This window comes from Erythranthe guttata, chromosome 2, assembly GCF_056151865.1.
Source record: "Erythranthe guttata isolate IM_541 chromosome 2, IM_541, whole genome shotgun sequence".
Lineage (NCBI taxonomy): Eukaryota > Viridiplantae > Streptophyta > Magnoliopsida > Lamiales > Phrymaceae > Erythranthe > Erythranthe guttata.
Genome location: NC_142534.1, coordinates 6,926,515 through 6,949,396, shown reverse-complemented (window position 1 = coordinate 6,949,396; position 22,882 = coordinate 6,926,515). Strand labels below are relative to the sequence as shown.

At 33.7% G+C, this 22,882-nt stretch overlaps 1 long non-coding RNA gene across 2 annotated transcripts; it reads left to right on the top strand.

Annotated features, from left to right (window-relative positions):
• Positions 1-4,206: 4,206 nt before the first annotated feature.
• LOC105950305 (uncharacterized) lies at positions 4,207-6,005 on the top strand. 2 transcript variants are annotated; one of them, XR_016034780.1, is made up of 4 exons: positions 4,207-4,344; positions 4,533-4,659; positions 5,246-5,330; positions 5,787-6,005. It is a non-coding gene; the product is annotated as an uncharacterized LOC105950305 (long non-coding RNA). The 2 variants fall into 2 exon arrangements; XR_016034779.1 differs by having other exon boundaries at positions 4,529-4,659.
• The last annotated feature ends 16,877 nt before the right edge of the window (positions 6,006-22,882 follow it).

Sequence of the window (22,882 nt, the reverse complement as noted above, 5' to 3'; positions counted from 1 at the left end):
ACACAAAATAAATCTCCGGCAAGACCACCGTCCTCGAATGAAAAAAATTGCTGAAACAGATCAGCGCTCGAAACTGAATCAAATCACCACCAAAAGAAAGAGCTCGGCGAGAGGAATCCAACGGTAGTTAAACCATCGAATTCCGACCACCGGAGAGAGAGTTATGGCTCCGAGAAGCAATTTCGCCGGTGGTAAGTTTGTGGAGGCGGGATTTTGAATCTGGGAGAAGAAGAGAGACGATTGTAGTGGCTAGGGTTTAAAACTGATTTTAAAAGGGTATTATAGGGACTTCAGGGTGGCCCAGGGGGGTATATCAAAATATTTTCGAAATGAGGGGGGTTTCCCCTAAGATGCAATCCACTTGGTAGTTAGTTCTATATAATTTGGAAATGGGGGGTCTACAAAATAATCTCATTTTTTAATTGTTTTCTTTTTCTTTTTTTTTTTCTTCCATTTTTTTTCACTTCCCCACTAAACACGGTCAATTTTTTTTCACATTTTTTTATTTTTAAATAATTTTTTTTCTTTTTTTCTTCTTCTTTTTCTTTTCTTCCAACACTAAATTTTCTGTCATATTTTATAGGACACGTTTTTTTAATTATTATTTTTTTTTTCTCTTTTGTTCCCTTCCCCACTAAACACGATCAAATTTGATTTTTTTTTTCACGTTTGTTTTTTCTTTTTCCTTTTTCTTCTTTTTTTCATTCCAGCACTAACTTTTCTTTGTTTTTTTTATAGCACACACGTGTATTAAATTTTATTGTTAAAATAGATATATAGATTATGATTGCAATTGATGGAATTTTTACATTTTCGCTGTTCCATTGTTTTTGTTATTGTACATTTCATATATGTTTATTAATTTCTAATTTTGTATATTTTGCTTATCTTATTAATTTCTAATTTTGCTTATCGTTGACCCTGGTTCCTGTTACGGTTCTAACCGAACCAATAGTCATGTCTAACCGGAACTGCCAATATAAGAAATAGGAGAAGATAATAGATGATGCATTCAAAGAGAAAAGCCGAACGGGAAAGTTTGAACAAGCCCAGAGGACCTGCAAAAAATGAGCAACGGGAAGAGCCTTTCGGGGTTAGCACTCCCACGATCATGTTTGTCGGAGTACCAATGGAGGAGGAAATGTGCATATATTTGAAGAGTGCAAAGTCATGTATCTTATCTTGTACCTCAAAGCTGCTATTTAGACCCGCCTTCTAGGTGAAAAGGTGCGGTCCGTTCCACTTTTGACCATACCCTCACATGGGATGATGTGATCTCCCTGGGTAATTTTCCTATTTGGAGCTTCTTTGGTCATGTAAAAGGAGGGCTGGTTTGCGGGGAGAGCTCGCTATTGAGGTCACCCTCATGTGAGTGGTATTTAGTCCTTGTCATTACAGGCTTTCAATTTTTCCTTTAGATGCAAAGATAGTCTCATCTGTCAGCCGCCCATTCCACATGGGGAAAATATGATGTGGGCCTTGAGTCTGTCATTTGGAGTTCTCGTGGGCTTTTTCCTTAATGAGCTCTAATGGGCAATCAGGGCCGAATCAGAGTTGAAAATAAATTTGAATTATCAATGAATAGGGGTTGATAAGTAATAATTGATTAGTCGAGCCAACACATTAACCTAACTTAGTGGAAGCAAATGGGTGGTGGTCTCCCAAAATTACTTTTAGTATTGTGTTTGTATTTTTAATTATAAATGCTTGTATATGGCTCTCTGCCATTACCAATAAAACTAGGTTGCGGCTATATGCAAAACTAATTCCACTTGTGTAAGATCAAATTAAATTTTTTAATGTATAAATACTATAATACCTTTACTTGTTAAAAAAATAGAAAATTTCAAACGTGTAATACCAAAAACTCAAAAACACAAAAAACTCTATCTCAAAACCACAAGACCAACTCTAATCTTCTCCATCTTCCAAAATCCACAAAACATTTCTTATTCCTCCTCCATAAACCCACAAAACCTAAACATTCAAAAGCATGAAAACTCAACAAATCTTACAAAGATGGCAAATTAGGGGTCATAAGACATCAAAACAGAAGATTCTACGGTGGAAGAACCCAAGAATGTATGCATTTATGTGTTTTTTAGCTAGAATATCGTTTTTCCAAAAAAAATCCCGGGTAGACGCAGTCGACATGTACATGTCGAATTTTATAGGTAAAAATCAACATTGAGATGTCTATTTCGGAGTACAAAATCGACACCTTAGTGTCGAAATTTAACTGTTTATTTGGGCTTTTTGAATTTCACGTTTTCTTTATTTTCTTCTTCTCTATTTTTTTTATTATTATATGTTATTTGGTCTTGCATGAGCAAACAAAAGCCAATTTAATTTATGGGTATATTTGTCATTTCATCTTAATAAAATAGAATCTTTTGGAATCTTTCTTTAATTTGGTCTTGCACAAGTAGAACTAGTATTGCATATAGCCGCAGCCATAAAAACTATCCAAAAACTTTTAAGGGTAAATAACACTTAACCCCCTTGTGGTTTGGACATTTTGCACATAAGCTCTTTTGTGGTATGAAATTAGGCACATAACCCCCTTGTTGTTTGGATATTTTGCTCATGACCCCCTTATGGTATAAAATTAGGCACATAAACCCCTTGTGTGTATGAATGGATAAAATTTTATCTCAACTATAAGGTAAACTGCATAAAACCCCCTGTGTAATTTAATATTCATGGTTTGAGTACATGAATGGATAAAGTTTTATCTCAACTATAGGGTAAACCGCATAAAACCCATTGTGTTATGGAAAAGGTGCACTAAATTCCCTTTGTGTTATTGTTATTGCGTAGAACCCCTTGTGTTTTATTTTATCTTGCATGAAATCCCCTATTCCGTTAACAATTAACACCGTTAATTATTGAGAGGGTTTAATGCAAGTTTATTGTTAAAAAGGGGGTTTGGTGCATGATGTTTATTAAAAGTGGAATTTATGCAAAAAAAAAAAAACTATTTACTTAAAATTTGAATTATTTTTTCAAATGAGTCAAACAAATATATTCAATTGCAACATAACAGATTAAAGACTAACGGTAATAATAAAATTTAGGGGTCATTACAAATAAACCCATCAATGGGTACTTATTCATAAAGAGGTCCAGACAAAAAACTCATTTACCAGTAAGTCCTCATATGGTCCAGATTTTTGTAAAAGATTAAAATAGCCCCTCATACTTTCATATGCTCCAATTTTATCCTTAACTTAATTTAACCTCAATTTGACCTCAAATTTCACAATACAAGAAAAACTAGTTTCAGCGACCAAATTCTCAGCGACCATAACTAAATGGTCACTCAATATTCACATTTAGTGACCAAAAGTAATTTGGTAGCAAAAGTCGGTAGGGCTAAATCCTTTTGCGACCGGTGAACATTTGGTGGCTATAAGTGGTCACTAATAGTTTGACATCTTATAGCAACTAAAGTTAAAGTTTGTAGCGACAATTTTTATGGTCACTATAAATTAGTGTCAATAGTGACCAATTTAACATCAATTTTTTTTACGGTTGCTACAAGTCTTTAATTTAATTATTAACGACCATCTAATTGAGTTGCTACTAACCACTTTAATTTGGTTGTTATGAAACTACTTATGAAAATTTAATCGATTTGGTCAGTAATTTAATTTTTAAACAAATCAAGAAATGAAAAGAATGAAAAGAAAGATGGAGGGCGAAAATGCAAATAATGGAAAAACACAACGAATTCTCATTCTTTCGTTACACGCATTTCTTTCATCCCAAATCATTACTCTGTTCAATCTCTCGCTTACACTCTCTCTCTCTACCAATTCCCGCCTGATATTACTGAGTAGCAAGACAATGAGCCAAAGTATTACCAGAAGTTCAGAAAGTTTAACAAAGGAAAAATCGCAAGAATCGAACGAGATAATAAGGGAGAAACAATAAAGGATTATGTGAATGGATTGTTCTTATAACTTATAAGTTGGTGCAAGATTATGCTGTGATTATTTTCATTAATTACTTGTACGTTGTTCTTTATCCGCTTGTACATTAATTTACATTAATTAATATATTATTTGATTTTTATGTGTTTTAAGGAATTGTGCCTTGTGCATTAGAATACTTGTACTCTCGTCTAAAATAATTTCAAAAAAAATTACCGGCCCTAAAATACACTAACTCTCCCTCTCTCTCTCTCTCTCTCCGCCCGCCCTAATCTCTCTCTCTCTCTCTCTCTCTCTCTCTCTCTCTCTCTCTCTCTCTCTCTCTCTCTCACAGTACAGAGCCATTTTCTTATTCACCGGCGAATTCGTCATTTTCTTCCGGCAAGACTCCGCATTTGTGTATTTTCCGGTGAGTGTGCGTTCTCCTCTCTGTCACAATTGAAATGGCAAACACAAAATTGGGGAGATTAGGGTTTTTAATTTGTATGTGCCGCAAATTATCTATTTTATGCTTTGATTTTTTATTTTTTTTTCTTTATTTTCTGCAAATTGAGTTGTTTTCTGACTGTTCACCATTGTTGCCCTTGTTCAAGCAAGAAAATAAAGGAAAGACAATTCATCTCCGTTAAAGCAGTCGACGCCGTCTACGGCTCTCGGAGGGTTTGGATTGCGAATTTGGGAATCATTTCTTCTCAAAACTCGGAGAGAACCGCGAGTGTTATAAGTAAGTGTTACATTATTTCTAATTCGAGCACGTTGTATAGCCTTTTTCGAGGTCAGAATCATACGACCCTGAATCTGTCAAAACAGGGCAGTTTTGAATATCCATCTTACGGGGCTGTTTTTGCTATGTTGAGCTAATAATTTGGGCAGTGTGTCTTCTGAGAACTTGTAGATTACATTGTCAGGTTCAATTTGGTGTATTATTTGAACAATTTGGATAACTCAATAAATTGTTATGATTTTTCAAATAAACAGTGCCAGCAGATGCATTTGTTTTAAAACCTGGCAGTTTCACGTAATCATCTTCCGGGGCAGTTATTGCTGTGTTAGGTTGATAATTTGGGCTCAGGGTCTTCAGTGAACCTGTAGATACATACGTAAGCTTTAATTCGATATATCTTTTAGGTTATTCGGATAAGTACGGTGATCGTAACGATTGTTCGAATAAGCTGTGGCAGCAATATATTCTTAATAAATGTTTCAAGAAATTCTTAATAAATGTTTCAAAAAATTGACTATGTGATATAGTGGAATGATACAGTTATATTAGCATTTAGAATCTTATGAAGTGATAAATATTTTTATAGTTATCGAGCATACTAAAGCTCTCATTCAAGCCTTGAGCATGACTCGAGAGTAAGGTGTTTTTATAGCACTGGCATTGGACTTCAGGTGAGGACCTCTATTTCTTTACTATTATTTATTGGAAAAATAGAATGCACCTCTTGATCACTTAAATGTCATATATGTTACTTTGATTCTTGAATTGTTAAAAATAATGATCTATTCGGAATCCTCTTGACGGTTCGTATCTTCTTCCACGAACTATTCAAATAAGTTCTCATCTTGATTCAACACTTATTCCAATAATTTATTTCGTATTGTTTTTTAAGCTTCCTCAATTATTATGTGAAGTAGAACAAATGAATTACAATTTTCATCCTAACTAATAATTCTCAGACAATGTATCACATTAAACACATGAATTGGATGAGGTAAGTAGCTATTTCTGCAAGAGCCCAGATACATTATTGCATTATAAGTGCTACTAAGTGACAAATGATTGAAATTGATTCTATCATATGATTTCTTATCTTCTAATTGAATAATTCTTTTTTTCCCTTTCAGGTTTGGACTGTTTGATGAAGTGAAAGAACGTTATTGTGGAGTCATATTTGTTGTCGCTTAACAATTTATGAAATGGAATTTATTATGAAATAATTATAGCAATCTTTCTTATTATTTGGAATGATTGATTTATTATTGTATTGAGTATGATAGACTAAAATTATAATACTTACATTTGATTGATAATATGTAAATTTGCAATTTTTAGTTTTATTTTAATTTTTTTTTATGGGTCTGAATTGCTCAGTAAATTAATGCAATTGTTGAGAAACCATGTAAAAACTATTGCAACCAATAATATGGTAACTATATGTATATATTTTAGCAACCAAGAGATATATTATTTATCAACCAATAGATACCGTCACTATATGTATACTATGTAGCAACCAAAAAATTTGGTGGCAAAATATATATCCTATAGCAACAATAAAATATGGTCACTATACGTATCTATCATTTAGCGACCAAAATTATATGGCCACTATATATGTTGCTATAGCAACCATATTAATAATATTGCCACCATAAAATTTACATTAGCGAGTCAAAAATTGGTCGTTAATAATTATATTTTTAGTGACCATTATTAGTTCGCCGCTAAATCTCATCTTTTAGCGTCCAATTAATTTTCTTGTCACTGAGTACTTTTAGTAACTACCCTGTTGTGACCACCGGTGACCAAGCTTAATTTGGTCGCTAGAAGTTTTAGCTACCATTTTCTAACTTTTAGCGACCATACAAAATTGTCACTAAAACCAATATTTCTTGTAGTCTATTCAATGTTGACCCAAAACCTTTTTTTTTTCAAAAAAATAATTTTTCAAAAATTTTTCTTTTTGCCGCCGGATTCCGGCTTTGACCGGTGGTCCACGGCGGTCTCCGGCGTTCACTTTTCAATTTTTTTTCGCCGGTTTCCGGCGTTGACTTTTTCGATTTTTTTTTTCTTTCTTTCTGTAACATTTTTTTTTCGTTTAAACAACAATATTGCTATATTAAACACAGTAAAACTAACTAAACTACAGTTTAACACAGTAATGTTGCTACATTAATCTCTAGCACAATAATATTAATACAACAAAACTCATTATTATTGTGTAATAGAGTAATATTACTATATTGACCGTTCAACAAATGTAAACATAATAAAAAGCCAAAAGAATTAATATTACTGTGAGTGACAATAATATTACTATAACAACAGTAATATTACCATCAACCATAGTAATATTACAATAATAGACAGTAATATTATTACGTTACTCCGTGAAAAACTCAAACAAACAAAAAATCCAAACAAAATAATAATATTGATGTGGTTGACAGCAATATTACTATAACAACAGTAATATTACCGTCAACCACAGTAATATTATTGTGTTTACAATAATATTACAATAGTAGACAGTAATATTATTACGTTACTCCGTGAATAACTCAAACAAAACAAAAAATCCAAAAAAAATAATAATATTGATGTTGTTGACAGTAATATTATTGTGTTTACAGTTATTATACTGTCAACGACAATAATATAATTGCGATGACTTATCAACAAATCAAACAAAATAAAAATAAATAACAAAAAATAAAAAATAATAATATTACGTTAATTTACTGTCAACGGCAGAACAATTACATAAATGTATTGTCAACGGCAGTACAATTACGTTAATTAACTGTCATTGACAGTATAATGACGTTAATTTACTGTCAGTGACAACATAATTACGATCAACGTTTAGCGACGGACGTAAAAAAAAAAAAAAAAAAAAAAAGAACTACTAAATAAAGTCAACGCGGAAACCGGCGTAAAAGTTCGGAAGAGAAAAAAAAAAGTCACCGCCTGAGTCTGGCGGCAAAAATAATTTTTTTGAAAAAAAAAAGTCAAAATTGAATTTTGTGGTCAAAATTGAATTTTTGTGGACAAAATTGATTAAATTGGGGTTACAATTAAGAATTGGGTATAAAGGATTGGGGGTAATATTGACATATACATAAATGTTTCCTTTATTTATAATAAATATTAAAGGGATGAGCTTATTGGTGAAAGAGATATACCCCTAAATCTAGAATAATAAAGATGCTTAGTTGGGGACTTGTGCACAAAAACCCCTAAAATTTATAACATTTTTCTTTTTGTTATTTCCAATTATTTTTTTAAATTTTAGAACATCTTTTTTTTTTTTTTCATTTTGATTTCCAAAATTTTATTCTATTTTTGTTTTACAAAAAAATTGCTTCAAAATTGAAACTAAATAAAATGTTGGAAATTTCCAAGTTTGGATAAAATATTATTTATTAATGTATTTAAAAATAATGTGTTTTCTAAACTATATATTTAGAATATCAAAACTGTTATATATTTATATAATTTAGCTTGGATGTGTTATACGTCAAAAGATTACAAATAATATGAAATTTTGAATTTAGTTTTGATATAAATATTTATATTAATAATTTCAAAAAAACTAACTTTGAAGGATTGAATATGATATGCCTAATTGGCCCAACGCAATGGACCTACAAATTATTTACTTACTGGGCCACGAGCCCAATATCGAAGACCACTATCACCGAGGCCCAATCACCTTCAAGCAAGGTTTGGGCCCGACAATCTCAACTAAGCTATAAATACACATTTGAACTCATTCCATAAGGTACGTCCTATTAACTAAGCAATACTATAATATGTATTCTCTGGACTATTTCTATGATCAGCACGTCTGACTAGAGCGTCGGAGGGGTTTCCGCCGGATCAACCCCCGGCTTAGTTCATGTGTGCTCATTTTGCAGGGACCTCAGGATCATCAAGTTGTCAAGCTACTGATCTGCTTTGCTCTCTCAGCTCGTTAACTTGGGAAGAAGAAGGTGTTTCGACTTCGAACCGAGAAGGGAAAAATGGCGACACTGACGATGAAAGTCTGCAACTTGTTCAACGATTTACAACACTAACATTTGCTGATGCAAAGGAAGCAGGTGCGCATTATCAATGTTTCGCGCAACTGTCTGGATTTGACATTCGCAAGAACTCTATGAAAAGGGTAGACGACATCATTTTGAATAGGGTATGGGTTTGCTCTCGAGAGGGCCACCGTAAGGAGAGAATTGATGAAAGCGATCGATTGCGTGGTCATAAACCAGAGACGCGGTGTGGATGCCCTACTCTATTTCGTGTTGCTCTCAATGGTTCTACTGGGAGATACAGAGTGACTGACTTCGAGCCTAAGCACAATCACATTATGGAAACCCCCACTACCATCCATATTCTTTGTTGCAATAGGTAATTTTATCTTAGATTGGTTGATTGGAAATATTCGTTTGCCTGAAATTTACACATCAAATTCATTTAAATGTACCCCTGCCTGTTTGTTGGAAAATTGGGTACATAATATTGACCCCAGCCACAAAGATAATGTTGGATACGATGACCCATGTTGGGTGCAAACCTAGTCAAGTTCTGGACCTTCTGGAACATCTCGGTGGAGGCAGTCCAACTAGCGTATTGAATAAGAAGGACGCTTACAACTACCTGAACAGTGAAAGCTTGAAACTGATTGAATCAGGGGATGTGATACTTTATTGGGTTTACTTGACGGGATGAAGTTGAAAGACAAAACACTGGAATAGAAACACGGTATCGATCAAGGTGGAGCTCTAACAAGAATTTGGCACGACGGTATATCAAAAGCCGAGTATGAGGAGTTTGATGATGTCTTAGTATTTGACAGCACCTACACCAACATATATTGTTTTCCAGTAGTGTTGTTCTACGGAGTCAACTCCCATCTGTGCGCATGTATTTTTGGAGTTGCTATTATGTACAAGGAGACGACTCAAAAATACACGTGGTTGCTGTAGACTTTGCTAGAATTCATGGGAGGAAAGCCACCCAAAGCTGTTTTGATAGATCAAGACGGGGCAATGCGCGCGGCCATTAGGATTGTGTTTCCTGAGGCAGCCCATCGGCTTTGTTGCTAGCATATTTCACGTAATGTCAAATCAAACATAAAAAAGCTAGGCTTCTCGACAGAATTTTCCAATTTAATGAATATGCCTTGCTCCGTACCCGAATTCGAAGATAGGTGGTCTGCATTGATTGCTAAATTTGGTCTTACAGACGATCCATACCTAGCTGATCTTTACGAAAAACGCAGTAAATGGGCATAATCATTTTTTCAGGGTCAATTATTTGCTATGATGAGGAGCACACAACGTGCGGAGTCAATGAATGCCTCACTAAAACAGAAAGTGCGTGCTGGTTCCACACTTGCAGATTTTTTCAGACAATACCACACAGGCTTCCTGAATAGGATTTAAAAAAGGTTTGACGAACTGCACAGAGAGTCCGAGGTTCAACCAAAACAATCTGGTAAAGGTTTAGTAGGCCGTCTTGAGGGCCATGCCGCACGCATCTGCACCAGAGCCATTCTTAAGCTTGTACGAATTCAGTTGAATGAGGAGGCAAACATAATTATTATTATAAGATCTGATATCGTAGGCCACCGGCTTACATTCAATTTTGAAGACCACAACTTCGACTCGGCAGACTAATTGACGGCTGTCGTCGATTTGGATAAGGAAGAATTCTTATGCGACTGTAAGATGCTCGAATCTGATGGTATCTCTTGCCAGCATCTCATATGTTCTTTTAAGCATCTGAAACTCAATCAGTTTCCGGCTAAAAGCATCAATTCCCGGTGGTTGTCGATGTTGGCAAGCGGCTCACATCTGGTTTCTCGTATCAGTAGACGGACAACCTCTACACCAGTGGGCGTGTTAAGATGAGGGAGGATGGGATTGAATTTAATATCACCCCGACTGACGAGGATGATGAATCTTGTTTACAATTACATTCTGACGGTGATGATACAATTCATAGTGTCAAATGTCCCAGAAATGTGGTCGATCCTTGTAAAATTGTTTCAAAAGGATGATACATACGAAAGAAGCAGTTATGCTCGTTTTGCAGGTTAGTTCGATACGTATCTATTTTATATAAATACATAAATTTGAGAGGAGTATTATTTATAATAGTTAATTTGAGATTTTTTAAGGAAACCTGGACACAAGACAACCACTTGTGAACTTAATCCAAAAGCGGGTTTTTTGTCTCGTGGTAAAGTTAATTCTAAGCAATCAGCAAGTGGTTCCGACAATGTGGGCAGCAGAAGCTACGTTCCCCAGTTTTCTCCAATGTCATCGGAGCACAGTCTTGCCGACATGAATGTGGTGACACATTCAAATATTCCTTACAATATGCACCATCAACGTTTTCAATACTAGGTTTAACAATTTATCTTTATGAAGCATCTATTCAATTATTTCACAAATATGATAATGATAATTTCTTCTTGTAATATTAAAGGATGGAAGCAGCGATGACAATTCTCTCCAGACCCCTGCATTTGTGGAAAGTGTTTATCCAATGAGACCACCACGACCTCGACCAACAATGTGAATATCCGTGCAATTCTGAAAATTGTGAATTATGTCTAATTTGTAATTGCTATTATGTAAATTTACATATAACAACATTGAAGAACGAGATCTATAACATTTAAAACACACAAAAAATAAAAAATAAAAAGAAGAAATTTTCACCACAAATGAAAATTATGACAACCCACAAAACTTAACTGTCATACGATATTGATCATGAAGCAACCGTTAACAAACCACTTGGTGTATTTACATCAAAAACAAAACCCGGCTACAAACAGAAGCATTGATATCATCCGCCCTCTGCACCGTCGGGCGAGGAAGGGGCCAATTAGTCAGACCACCGATGGAAAGAGCTTTAATCTGAGCTTCCAAAGCGGCAACTTCACCACGCTTCAATTCCAGCTGCTTATTCAAATATTCATTAATGAAATCCCGCACCATAATGCACCCTCTTTCACCCGTAGCCGGAGTGGACGAGGTGGCAAGTTTGGTGAGATCGTCCACCTTCGCATTACACTGAAGTAGCTCACGGCTCACTGTGATCGCACCTGGTATGTGGTTTTTGAATCTCCCAGTGAAGTGAACCTTGTATTCCTGCTCACGCAGAACTGTAAAAATCAGAATAGGAAAATACAGAAATCGTGGCCTTCTCTCTGCCTGATTTAAGATCTTGCGAAATATATATTCCCCAATGTTGAAATCCACCGACCCACGGAGAATAGTAACTCCGCCTTACCCAGCGACACGTCATTATTGTCACTAGTCGGGTACCAATTGGATGAGCCAATCTTGTGCAGAAGCTAATATTTCTTTGTCTGGTGGTCCCGCAAAACCCCAGACTCCGGACAATTTTCTATTCTGTCTCCAGTTAGCTCTCTCGCAATCTCCTCAGCTGAAGCCCCAGATGTCACCCCTCCGACATTCTTGGTGCCCAAAACCTGATTCAACCTAGTCAGGTTGAACTCAAAAACCTACCCGTGGACATACACTTGCCCAAAATATGCGGATCCACTTACCCCAACCCTTTTCTCCAAGTTTGCATAAAAGTCATGCACAACCCCTTCCGCAAAAGCTACTCTCGCCGGATTATCCGGCAACACTACGGTCCCCATGAAATGGCTCCCTTCCAAGAGATAAGTGACACCCCAACGGCTCAAACTCCCGTCAACCGACCTCTCAACCATAAAATTCAACCCCTCCAACTGTTCTCTCAATCACGCTACCCTGTCATTGTAAAAGAAGTAATCCCTAGCAATCAGTTTGTCGTAACCCATCTCAAACAACCCGTCGTCGGTTAATCTGCATACCAATCTCTGTCTTTTACGCGAGCAAGACATTATGTAAGTTAGGGTTGAGGAGGGAGGGAGATATAATTGAAGATTTTCAGGCTGATTGTCACACTACGGCCTTATGTGGATGGTGCGGTTAAAAGAGGGTTAGATGAAACCCAAGCGTCTTGAGGATATTTGCACGACAACCGAGGCTGTGGGTAAAATTTTCATATTAAATGTTATAAAATCATGTCCAAAAACAAATATTTAATTAATATAAACTTATTAGATTAGAACATATTATTATATTACGGTGTGAAATATTTCATTACGCAAGATGTTTTTTTTATATATTTCAAATTGTTAAATATCAATATTCGACACTCATAATACATCAAGAAATAAACATATTTAAAGGCAAAAAACTACTTATCATTTATAATTTATAATAAATTATAAATCAAACTGTTTAGTATACATACTGCATTACAAATGAAATAAGCAAATTCCAAAAAAACATAATAGAACCCTTTCAAGTGTAGATTTATGAATGTAATTAAAATTCAATTATTTGCATCCAAACATTTCAAGTGTGTTTTGTACATGCATATCCAAATAAAAAGCACATATCTATACAGAAATGTCATAATCGAATTCAACCAGTTTGTTTGGATTCCAATGAAAAGTAAATTAGAATCCAAACAATTCAAGTGTGTTTTCTACCTGCATATACAAACCAAAAGCACTATACTATACAGAAATGTCATAATCGAATCCAACCAGTTTGTTAGGATTCCAGTGAAAAGTAAATTGGAATCCAAACAATTCAACTATGTTTTCTACCTGCATGTACAAACCAAAAGCACAACACTATACAGTGTCATAGTTGAATCCAACCAGTTTGTTTGGATTCCAATGAAAAGTAAATTGGAATCCAAACAATTCAACTGTATTTTTTACCTGCATATCCAACCCAAAGTCCATCACACCAAAAAAATATTCATCTTGTTCAGTTGAAATAAAAATAAAAAACCAAATTTTACATATTGTTTGAAAAAAAAAACTGCAAAATTAAAAATATTGTTTTATTTTCAAAAAAAAAAATATTGTTTGATATCGCTAATTAATAAGAACAAACTTGACTTTTTTTAGATAATCATGGATGAGAGGCATCATCTGGCTGTCTGGGCACCTATTCTGCAACAGTGTCAAAGAAATTGCGGACCTGAGCTTGAAAGGTGGAAACTTCACCATCTATCACGTTCAACTGGTTCTCCATAATTGAACGGAATAGATCCAGCTCTGGGGTGACTTTTATTGGAACCGGATCCAATGTATTCAAGTCGGCAGATTTGGGCGCCCTGTAACCCTTCTCATACAGTAAAGCAAAGATTAGAATAGGAAATGATAAAAAAACAGGTACACGCTCTGCCTCCTCCAATATGCGGCGAAAAATAAATTAGCCTAGATCAAAGTCCAAACCCCGTCCAACAATGTACAACACGACAGCCTGATCAACTGAGACATCATCCGATTTATTGGTTGGGAACCAATTGAAACACCCAATCTCGTGAAAAACAACATACATCCTCGTCTGATGACAGCGCCGAAGACCGATAACAGGCCAGACCTGCAGCTTACCTCCTGTCAACTCCTTCGCCAACCGCTCATTGCCAAGCCTTGCTGGCAACCTTCCCAAGTTCCTTGTGCCTAGGATTTCGTTGAGCTTGGTAGGGCTGAAATCGTACATAGCCCCACGGATATACACTTTGCAATAACCTGCAAAATCATCATCTCGGGCACTCGTCTCCAGATTAGCGTAGAACTCGCACACAACAGTATTCTCAAACATAAGGCGTTGAGGTTTACTGGCAAGTTTGACTGTACCCAATAGATGTCTATCCCTTAGGAGTTGCTTCACACCCCAGTTTGTGAAGCTTGCTTCATCAATAGGCCTCTCAAGCAAGAATTTGACACCAACCATTTCTTCGCCCAACGCCCTCGCCTGTGATGTGTAGTATCTGAACTCGTTAGCCAAAGTACTCATGTCTGGCACATCGAAGATTGGATCTAAGTCCGAGTCTGATCCCGCCGTCTCCTTGCCCTTTCCGGTGTCATGCCTCTTGTAGGTTCCGGAACACTCTGTAATTTCATCTCGTTTTCGCGAGTTCGTCATACTATCGGGTTTTTTGAGAAGATAATATTTTTTTTTACTAAGAGAAAGGTTTATGGGAAATTTAATGTGGAAAAAGGATGAAGAACTGAAGAATGTGAGACAAGATTTGATTTGTTGAAGACGATAGGGATAGAGATAGGGTTAGGGTTAGGGTTTTGTTTAGGATTAAGGCAGTTGAAGCGCCTCCTAGTGAAAAGGCACGTTTGCACGTATCCCGAAGTGATTTCAAATTGTATCCCCACGTTCATATGGCAGATTCGTCTAGATACCCGAGATTACTAAAAAATATATAAATGAGTTAAGGAATATTTATTATTTGATAGTTCATATTTTAGTCTTATACCTAAATAAATTTATTTGTTCCAACCATGGATATCAAATAGTTGGTACTTAAAAATAAGGGTAAATTACACACACCCCCCTGAGGTATGCTTAAATAACTGTAAGGTCCCTGTGGTATCGATAATTACACTCAGCCCCCTGAAACGTAGTCAGAAACTGTAATGGGATAATGAATTGGATACGTTATTCCGATAGGGTTCTAACGGACTATTGGTTTCAGAAAGTGGTGGAGACAACAAAGAGTTATGGGTGATTTAAGAAATGTTCGGGAATGTTCGGGGAGCCATGTCACCCCATAGCTCTTTGTTGTCTCCACCACTTTCTGAAACCAATAGTCCGTTAGAACCCTATCGGAATAACGTATCCAATTCATTATCCCATTAGAGTTTCTGACTACGTTTCAGGGGGCTGAGTGTAATTATCGATACCACAGGGACCTTACAGTTATTTAAGCATACCTCAGGGGGGTGTGTGTAATTTACCCTAAAAATAAATAATGTGATTAAGATAATATTTTAATATTCATTAACAATTCATCTACTCCAACTATGGTTATCAAAATTAATAATAAATTGTAAGTTTTTTAAATTAAAACTCCAAACTACAAGCTCATTTGATAACTCCATTAGAGTAGAAATTCCTATCTTCAATTATCAAAACTGAGTATTACAAATAAATAATTTATAAAATAAAAAAAATATTACAAATTTTTTCACTGATTATACTCTGTAGGATCATCATAATAAACCTTAATACATACGAGATCATTCCAAACAATATGGAAGCAATTTACATGCAGATTACAAACAACATGAAATGGAGTCCAACCAACGAACTCAATATTTACCTGCAAACCATTTCAGTTATGACAAAAAAATGTGGATTATGTGCCTGCAAAACAAAGGTCAACTACCGCACACAATATGAACATAATATGCACACAATATCATCCAAAATCCAAATAAAATTTAAATATTCAAACATAAAATAAAAAAAATTAAAAAAAAAAAGAGCAGTAATTTAAAATTGTTTAAAACACAGACCAAAATTAAACTAAATAAATTGTTTTTAAATTAATGGGGGTGGGAAGATGGCTTGGGGAGGGAAGATGGTTGTCCGGGGGCTTCGGGGAGAGCATCCAACAACGACTGCAAATAGGCGATCTCATGGCGCCTTAAATCCTGCTGCCTCAAGATATGTGCACGGAATGTACCGAGCAGCAACAGATAAGCATCATTGGACGCCGTTGTCGAATTAGGCGGGAGGGTTGGGTGTATAGGCAGATCGTCAACCCTATCGCTCTCCAAGAGATCGTGGCCGATTGTTAGAGGCTCCGTTGGAACTCCGCCTCCTCCTCAGTCACGTACTTCTTGTCGAAGCTCGGAAACCAGTTTGAACAGCCGACTTGGTGTAGGAGATAGTATTTCCTTGTCAGGTACAAGCTCCGCATACCAACCCCATGTGGCCATTCACTTGCTCTCCCACCGGTGAGCTCTATGGCCAAGTCCTCGTACGATGCACCGGAGTGTTTACCCTCATCTGTCCTCCCCAATAACCCGTTTATCTTGCCCGGCGTGAACTCATACCACCTCAACCGGACATACACACGCCCGAAACCCGGAGATCCCACCTCGAAAGTCGCCATTTCAAGATTGGCGTAGAACTCGAGGATAACATCTTTCTCAAACCTCCGGTTACGGGGATGTTCTACCATCACTTCTTATTATTATTGTTATTATTATTATTATTATTATTATTATTATTATTATTATTATTATTATTATTATTATTATTATTATTATTATTATTATTATTATTATTATTATTATTATTATTATTATTATTATTATTATTATTATTATTATTATTATGATTTTTATTATTATTATTATTATTATTATGATGATTATTATTATTATTATTATTATGATGATTATTATTATTATTATTATGATTATTATTATTATGATCATTATGATTATTATTATTATGATCATTATTATTATTATGATTATTATTATCATTATCATTATTATTATGATTATTATTATTATTATTATTATTATTATTATTATTATTATTATTATTATTATTATTATTATTATTATTATTATTATTATTATTATTATTATTATTATTATTATTATTATTATTATTATTATTATTATTATTATTATTATTATTATTATTATTATTATTATTATTATTATTATTATTATTATTATTATTATTATTATTATTATTATTATTATTATTATTATTATTATTATTATTATTATTATTATTATTATTATTATTATTATTATTATTATTATTATTATTATTATTAATATTATTATTATTATTATTATTATTATTATTATTATTATTAATATTATTATTATTATTATTATTATTATTATTATTATTATTATTATTATTATTATTATTATTATTATTATTATTATTACTATTATTATTATTACTATTACTATTATTATTATTATTATTATTATTACTATTACTATTATTATTACTATTATTATTACTATTATTATTACTATTATTATTATTATTACTATTATTATTACTATTATTATAATTATTACTATTATTATTATTATTATTATTATTATTATTATTATTATTATTATTATTATTATTATTATTATTATTATTATTATTATTATTATTATTATTATTATTATTATTATTATTATTATTATTATTATTATTATTATTATTATTATTATTATTATTATTACTATTATTATTATTATTATTATTATTACTATTATTATTATTATTATTATTATTATTACTATTACTATTATTATTATTATTATTATTATTATTATTACTATTACTATTATTATTATTATTATTATTATTATTATTATTATTATTATTATTATTATTATTATTATTATTATTATTATTATTATTATTATTATTATTATTATTATTATTATTATTATTATTATTATTATTATTATTATTATTATTATTATTATTATTATTATTATTATTATTATTATTATTATTATTATTATTATTATTATTATTATTATTATTATTATTATTATTATTATTATTATTATTATTATTATTATTATTATTATTATTATTATTATTATTATTATTATTATTATTATTATTATTATTATTATTATTATTATTATTATTATTATTATTATTATTATTATTATTATTATTATTATTATTATTATTATTATTATTATTATTATTATTATTATTATTATTATTATTATTATTATTATTATTATTATTATTATTATTATTATTATTATTATTATTATTATTATTATTATGTTTATGTTTATGTGCTAATTTGCTTTAAATTTCCTATAGAGGCCAACAAAAAATATACGGCATTTTGCTAAATCTCAAAAATTGCCTGTTCGTACCACAACATTGAAGCCCAAGACTTCGCGAATGCTGCATTATGGTGTAAAATCGCCTGTTAATCAGAAACGTGTTTCTCTTATTGACGTTAAAAGAGAATCGGGACAGACCAAAACCCCGCAAACAATTTAGGATTTGACTATGCGAGTTTCGTCGCTTGAAAATGATGTTAGGGAACTGAAGACGGTAATAAAGGAGATGAGATCACTTGTATCGAGCAAGGCTACGCGACCGAGGGAGAGTTCACCCATGTCTGCCATTGCCAATGATATAAAGTTAGGTTTTGATAAGATCCCTCAAATGGTAGAAGCAACCATTCGTGCAACCATTCCATCTTTGTTGTACCCACAACAAGATACAGTTTATCACACACCACCAACAATGATTAATAGGTGTTCCTCTTCGAAATCGAGAAACACATCATCGGGTCCCACAAATGGGACATCTACTTCCAAACCAGACACCCAAACTGAAAAGGCTTTGAAGATCAACACCACTGGCAAAATAAATGAAAATATAAGTGTTGATGGCTCGGTCATAGTTGAGTTAACCAACTACGATGAACCTCATAAAACAACTGATTTTAGAACTGAGGATCGCAGCCAAACGGCGAAGGACCCAACTTTGCCATGGGTTTTGAATTTCGTCAGCACTTGTAATTCAAGTGCAGATAGCTTTGGTATTGTTGATTGCACCAACTACAGTGATGATCATCAATCAAATGATTTTGAAACTGGTGATCGACCACCACAGTTATCAGTAGAAGGTTATGGAGTAGGCCAAATGATTCTTCAGAGATTGTTCGATAAAGATCCTCTGTTGATGTATGCTTAGTTGTTATTACCATGTATTTAATGGATTATCCTAACTTAATACAATAAAATGTTCAATTCATCATAAAATATTGATCTACTATTATGCACAGGAATCATCCGGCCCTCGTATTCAAACGGTGGGACATGTTAAGGAGTGACCTCCTCACTTTGGAGCATCCAAATTTTCTTTCTGGAGGTGTAAGTCGTAATATTTCATTTGCTTACCGATCTAATTATTTACGCCATACGCTATTTTACAGTGTAAATATCATTGGGAAGGTTATCGATGGTGTGGCGACAATGCTAACATTAGACATGATTGATGAAGATATTGATCGACCACGTTAGTATATGCCTGCTACATTTTCGGTACGTTTGATTTCAACTACATAATCTGCGTTATTGTCTGCTTTTGATTTCAACTACATCATTACATGTTATTATTAATCATAACATGATTACTTGGTACAGCAAATGTTGACGGGTGATTGCACATTGGAAATTGATAACATCCTTGGGCACTTTTTTAAACCTAAACTAATTCAAGGTTATGCTGGTTCAATGTCAACTGTAAAGGAGATCTACATCCCAATTAATGACAACCTACAACACTGGTTTTGTGTGATATTAGATCTTACCACCAATACGGTGTTGATTTGTGATTCTCTACCCACCTGCGATCTTCGGAGACAGATAGTCACCAGATTGGTAATAAGTACTAACTACAAGACATTGTCTGCGGTATTATTACGATGAATACAAATATAGTATAATTAATTGCGTATTAAATAATGCAGCTCAAAAGACTGGAGTTTGTGTTGCTCAAATGGGATTATAAGGAGTGAAAGCGAAGATTTAATTTAAATAACCTCAGCTACGAAAACGCCGACTAGGTACCCCTCCAACCAAATGGGTAAGTTAAATCTCACTTTTCTCCTTCACGTTTGTGATATTCAATGTCACTCTAATAAATTGATACATACATGTATGATTGTGGATTGTACGTGTGCTTGATAATGATGAATGGAATCAAATTCAATACACCAATCAGTAATGTGAGCAAACAAAATATATACCTCATACTTTAACCATACATTTAATTTGTTCAGAATATATATTTTAGCATTAGTAAACCGAATTTCGTTTCTTTATAGGGGGATTCAGCATTAGTAAGAAGATCTCTGGCTTTGACTATGGAACGAAATAAACATCAGAGCATGGATTATGTTACGGAATTCCTAGTCAACGTCGATGATTGTCGCGGTGATACGGAGGAAGCTTATGATTTATATAATACTACGATGACTTTGTACACCAAATTTTGTAATGGTCGGGAGCAATTGTCTACATGTAAATTCTTTTGGTAATTTTTTTAACTCATGGGCTTTTTCAGGCCCAATTTTTGTAGCTGGATTGGGTTTGACCCAATTATTTAATTTTTTTTATTGACCACTTGTTCTGTTTTATGCATCTAAAAATAAATAATGACTCAAAATTTAAAAGGATGATTTGCTATAATGCCGCTGCTGATTCTTGGAGATCCACGTGTTGCTGTCCATAATGCGGTTGGAGATTATTTCTGATAAAATGACGATTTGCACTTCTCTCCCTCTCACTCCCTTCCCCTTTGCTCTAATTTCTCCCCTTTTACCCTAATTTTGTCAAATTCATTGGGAACACAAAAATTCCTGCAAGTCAAAACGCAATGTCCTCGTACTCATCTAATAACACGACGAGGAGGAGGAACCATGCTTCCAAGTCACACTTGGATTTGAGGTATGCAATGCCTCCTCTATGTAGATACAAATTAAAATTAGGTATAAAGGTGGTTCAATTTAGTCCAGACACAAAGGGTAAATTGTACTATTCCTGTCAAGAATGCAATTTCTTTCGCTGGTGTCATCCACAACGAGCGATTGAGGTACCACTTGGAATGCATACGCAAGATTTTCCAGATGAAATGGAAGAGACAGCTGAAATTTTGCCAACAACAGCCAGGTCTACAAGGGATGATGGAAGAGATAGAGTTGAAAAACTTTTGCATATTTCATGGATTATAATTGCATCATTGTTTACCATCGTGGTGGTTCTGTTATTGAAGCTCTAGAAAATTTGTTGATTGGTTTATTGTGTATCAATGATGTAATGGATGAACCTTCTCAAATGTTGTAAATTACATTTAACAGTGATGAATTGAACGAATAGCGAAAACTTCAATATATATATTATTTAACATTTCACAACTAAACGGAACTTAACAACTTATTTTAAGTTACAAATAAAATTAAACCTTAGATTCGCCGCCACCCACCCCTACACCGTGAACCTGCAATGAATTACATCTCCAGGGTAGTGCTCCTACCTCCGTCAGTCGCTGCTCACAATTCAACAATTAACCTGGGACCCAACCTCAAAGGAGATTGTGGGTGTGATTTCAGAAAAAATAAGAGGGAAAGAAAAAGAGGATTTTTTTTTAAATTAGGTCAATTTTGGGGTTGCGGATTTGATTGATATATTCGCCATAGATGAATTCATATGCAACCAACTGTCATGAATTATTTGCAGCGATTTTTCCATTCAATTAATTGAGGGGTAAATTAGACTACTCCATATTAGTCTATTTTATTTTAATGTAATAAATAATTTTAAGTGGGAAGGATGTATGCGTAATTGCTCAAATTATGATTTTAATCATTTTTCTAGGAAACTCAAAATCACTTTTTCATTCAACGGTTCAGGTCTAATCTATTTCAAATGAATGGTCATTTAGCGGATATCGGACCTCAGATAGGTTTTGAGCGATCAGACGCTAAAAAAATCCTAGTGACAAGTCATATACTTTAGGAATAATAATAATAATAATAATAATAATAATAATAATAATAATAATAATAATAATAATAATAATAATAATAATAATAATAATAATTGATTTTGTCTCGTAAATTAAATAGTGCTCTCTCTCTCTCTAAACCAAAAAAAAAGGTAGGGTAGAGAGGGCTAGTGATAGTAGACTTCCATGGCTTGTGGGAGTGTTGTTGTTTCACTCTCTCCCTATGACGAGACAACAGTAGGCAGCAGTGACCAGTTCTTGTAAGGACAGACAGTACAACTCAAAAAAGTATACTTCCAACCAATCACCTCTCGAAAACTGGCGGGAATGTCTTGTCATCATAATAATATTTATATAAGGTTTATTCTGATGATCTGTATCAAAATCTTTTGTTTGAACCTACTCATCAGATACATACATACAGGTGTTTTAATGATTACAACACACCTTCTCTCTAGTCCTAGCTAATGTATTTAGTACTGTTCAAATGAGTGACGGAACATGCGCTGTGCCCAGCCCGCGGGCCCCCACCTGTCCACCGGCCCGTTTTATAAATATCAGAACTCTCCCGAAAAACTGTGTGTTCTGCGTGTATTTGTGTCTGCTGCTGTCTCTATAATATTTCCCGCCCGCGTTAGGAACTCTGTTTGGCTTCGCTATCTCTGGGGGAATATTTGTAGGGGTAATTAGCTGTAAAGTACTCCCTTTATTATTTTTTCATACTCATATAAATAGCAATTTCAAACTACTTGAACATTAATTTTCATAGTCATAATTTAAATAGGTTAATTTTCAAAGTACTCCCTTTT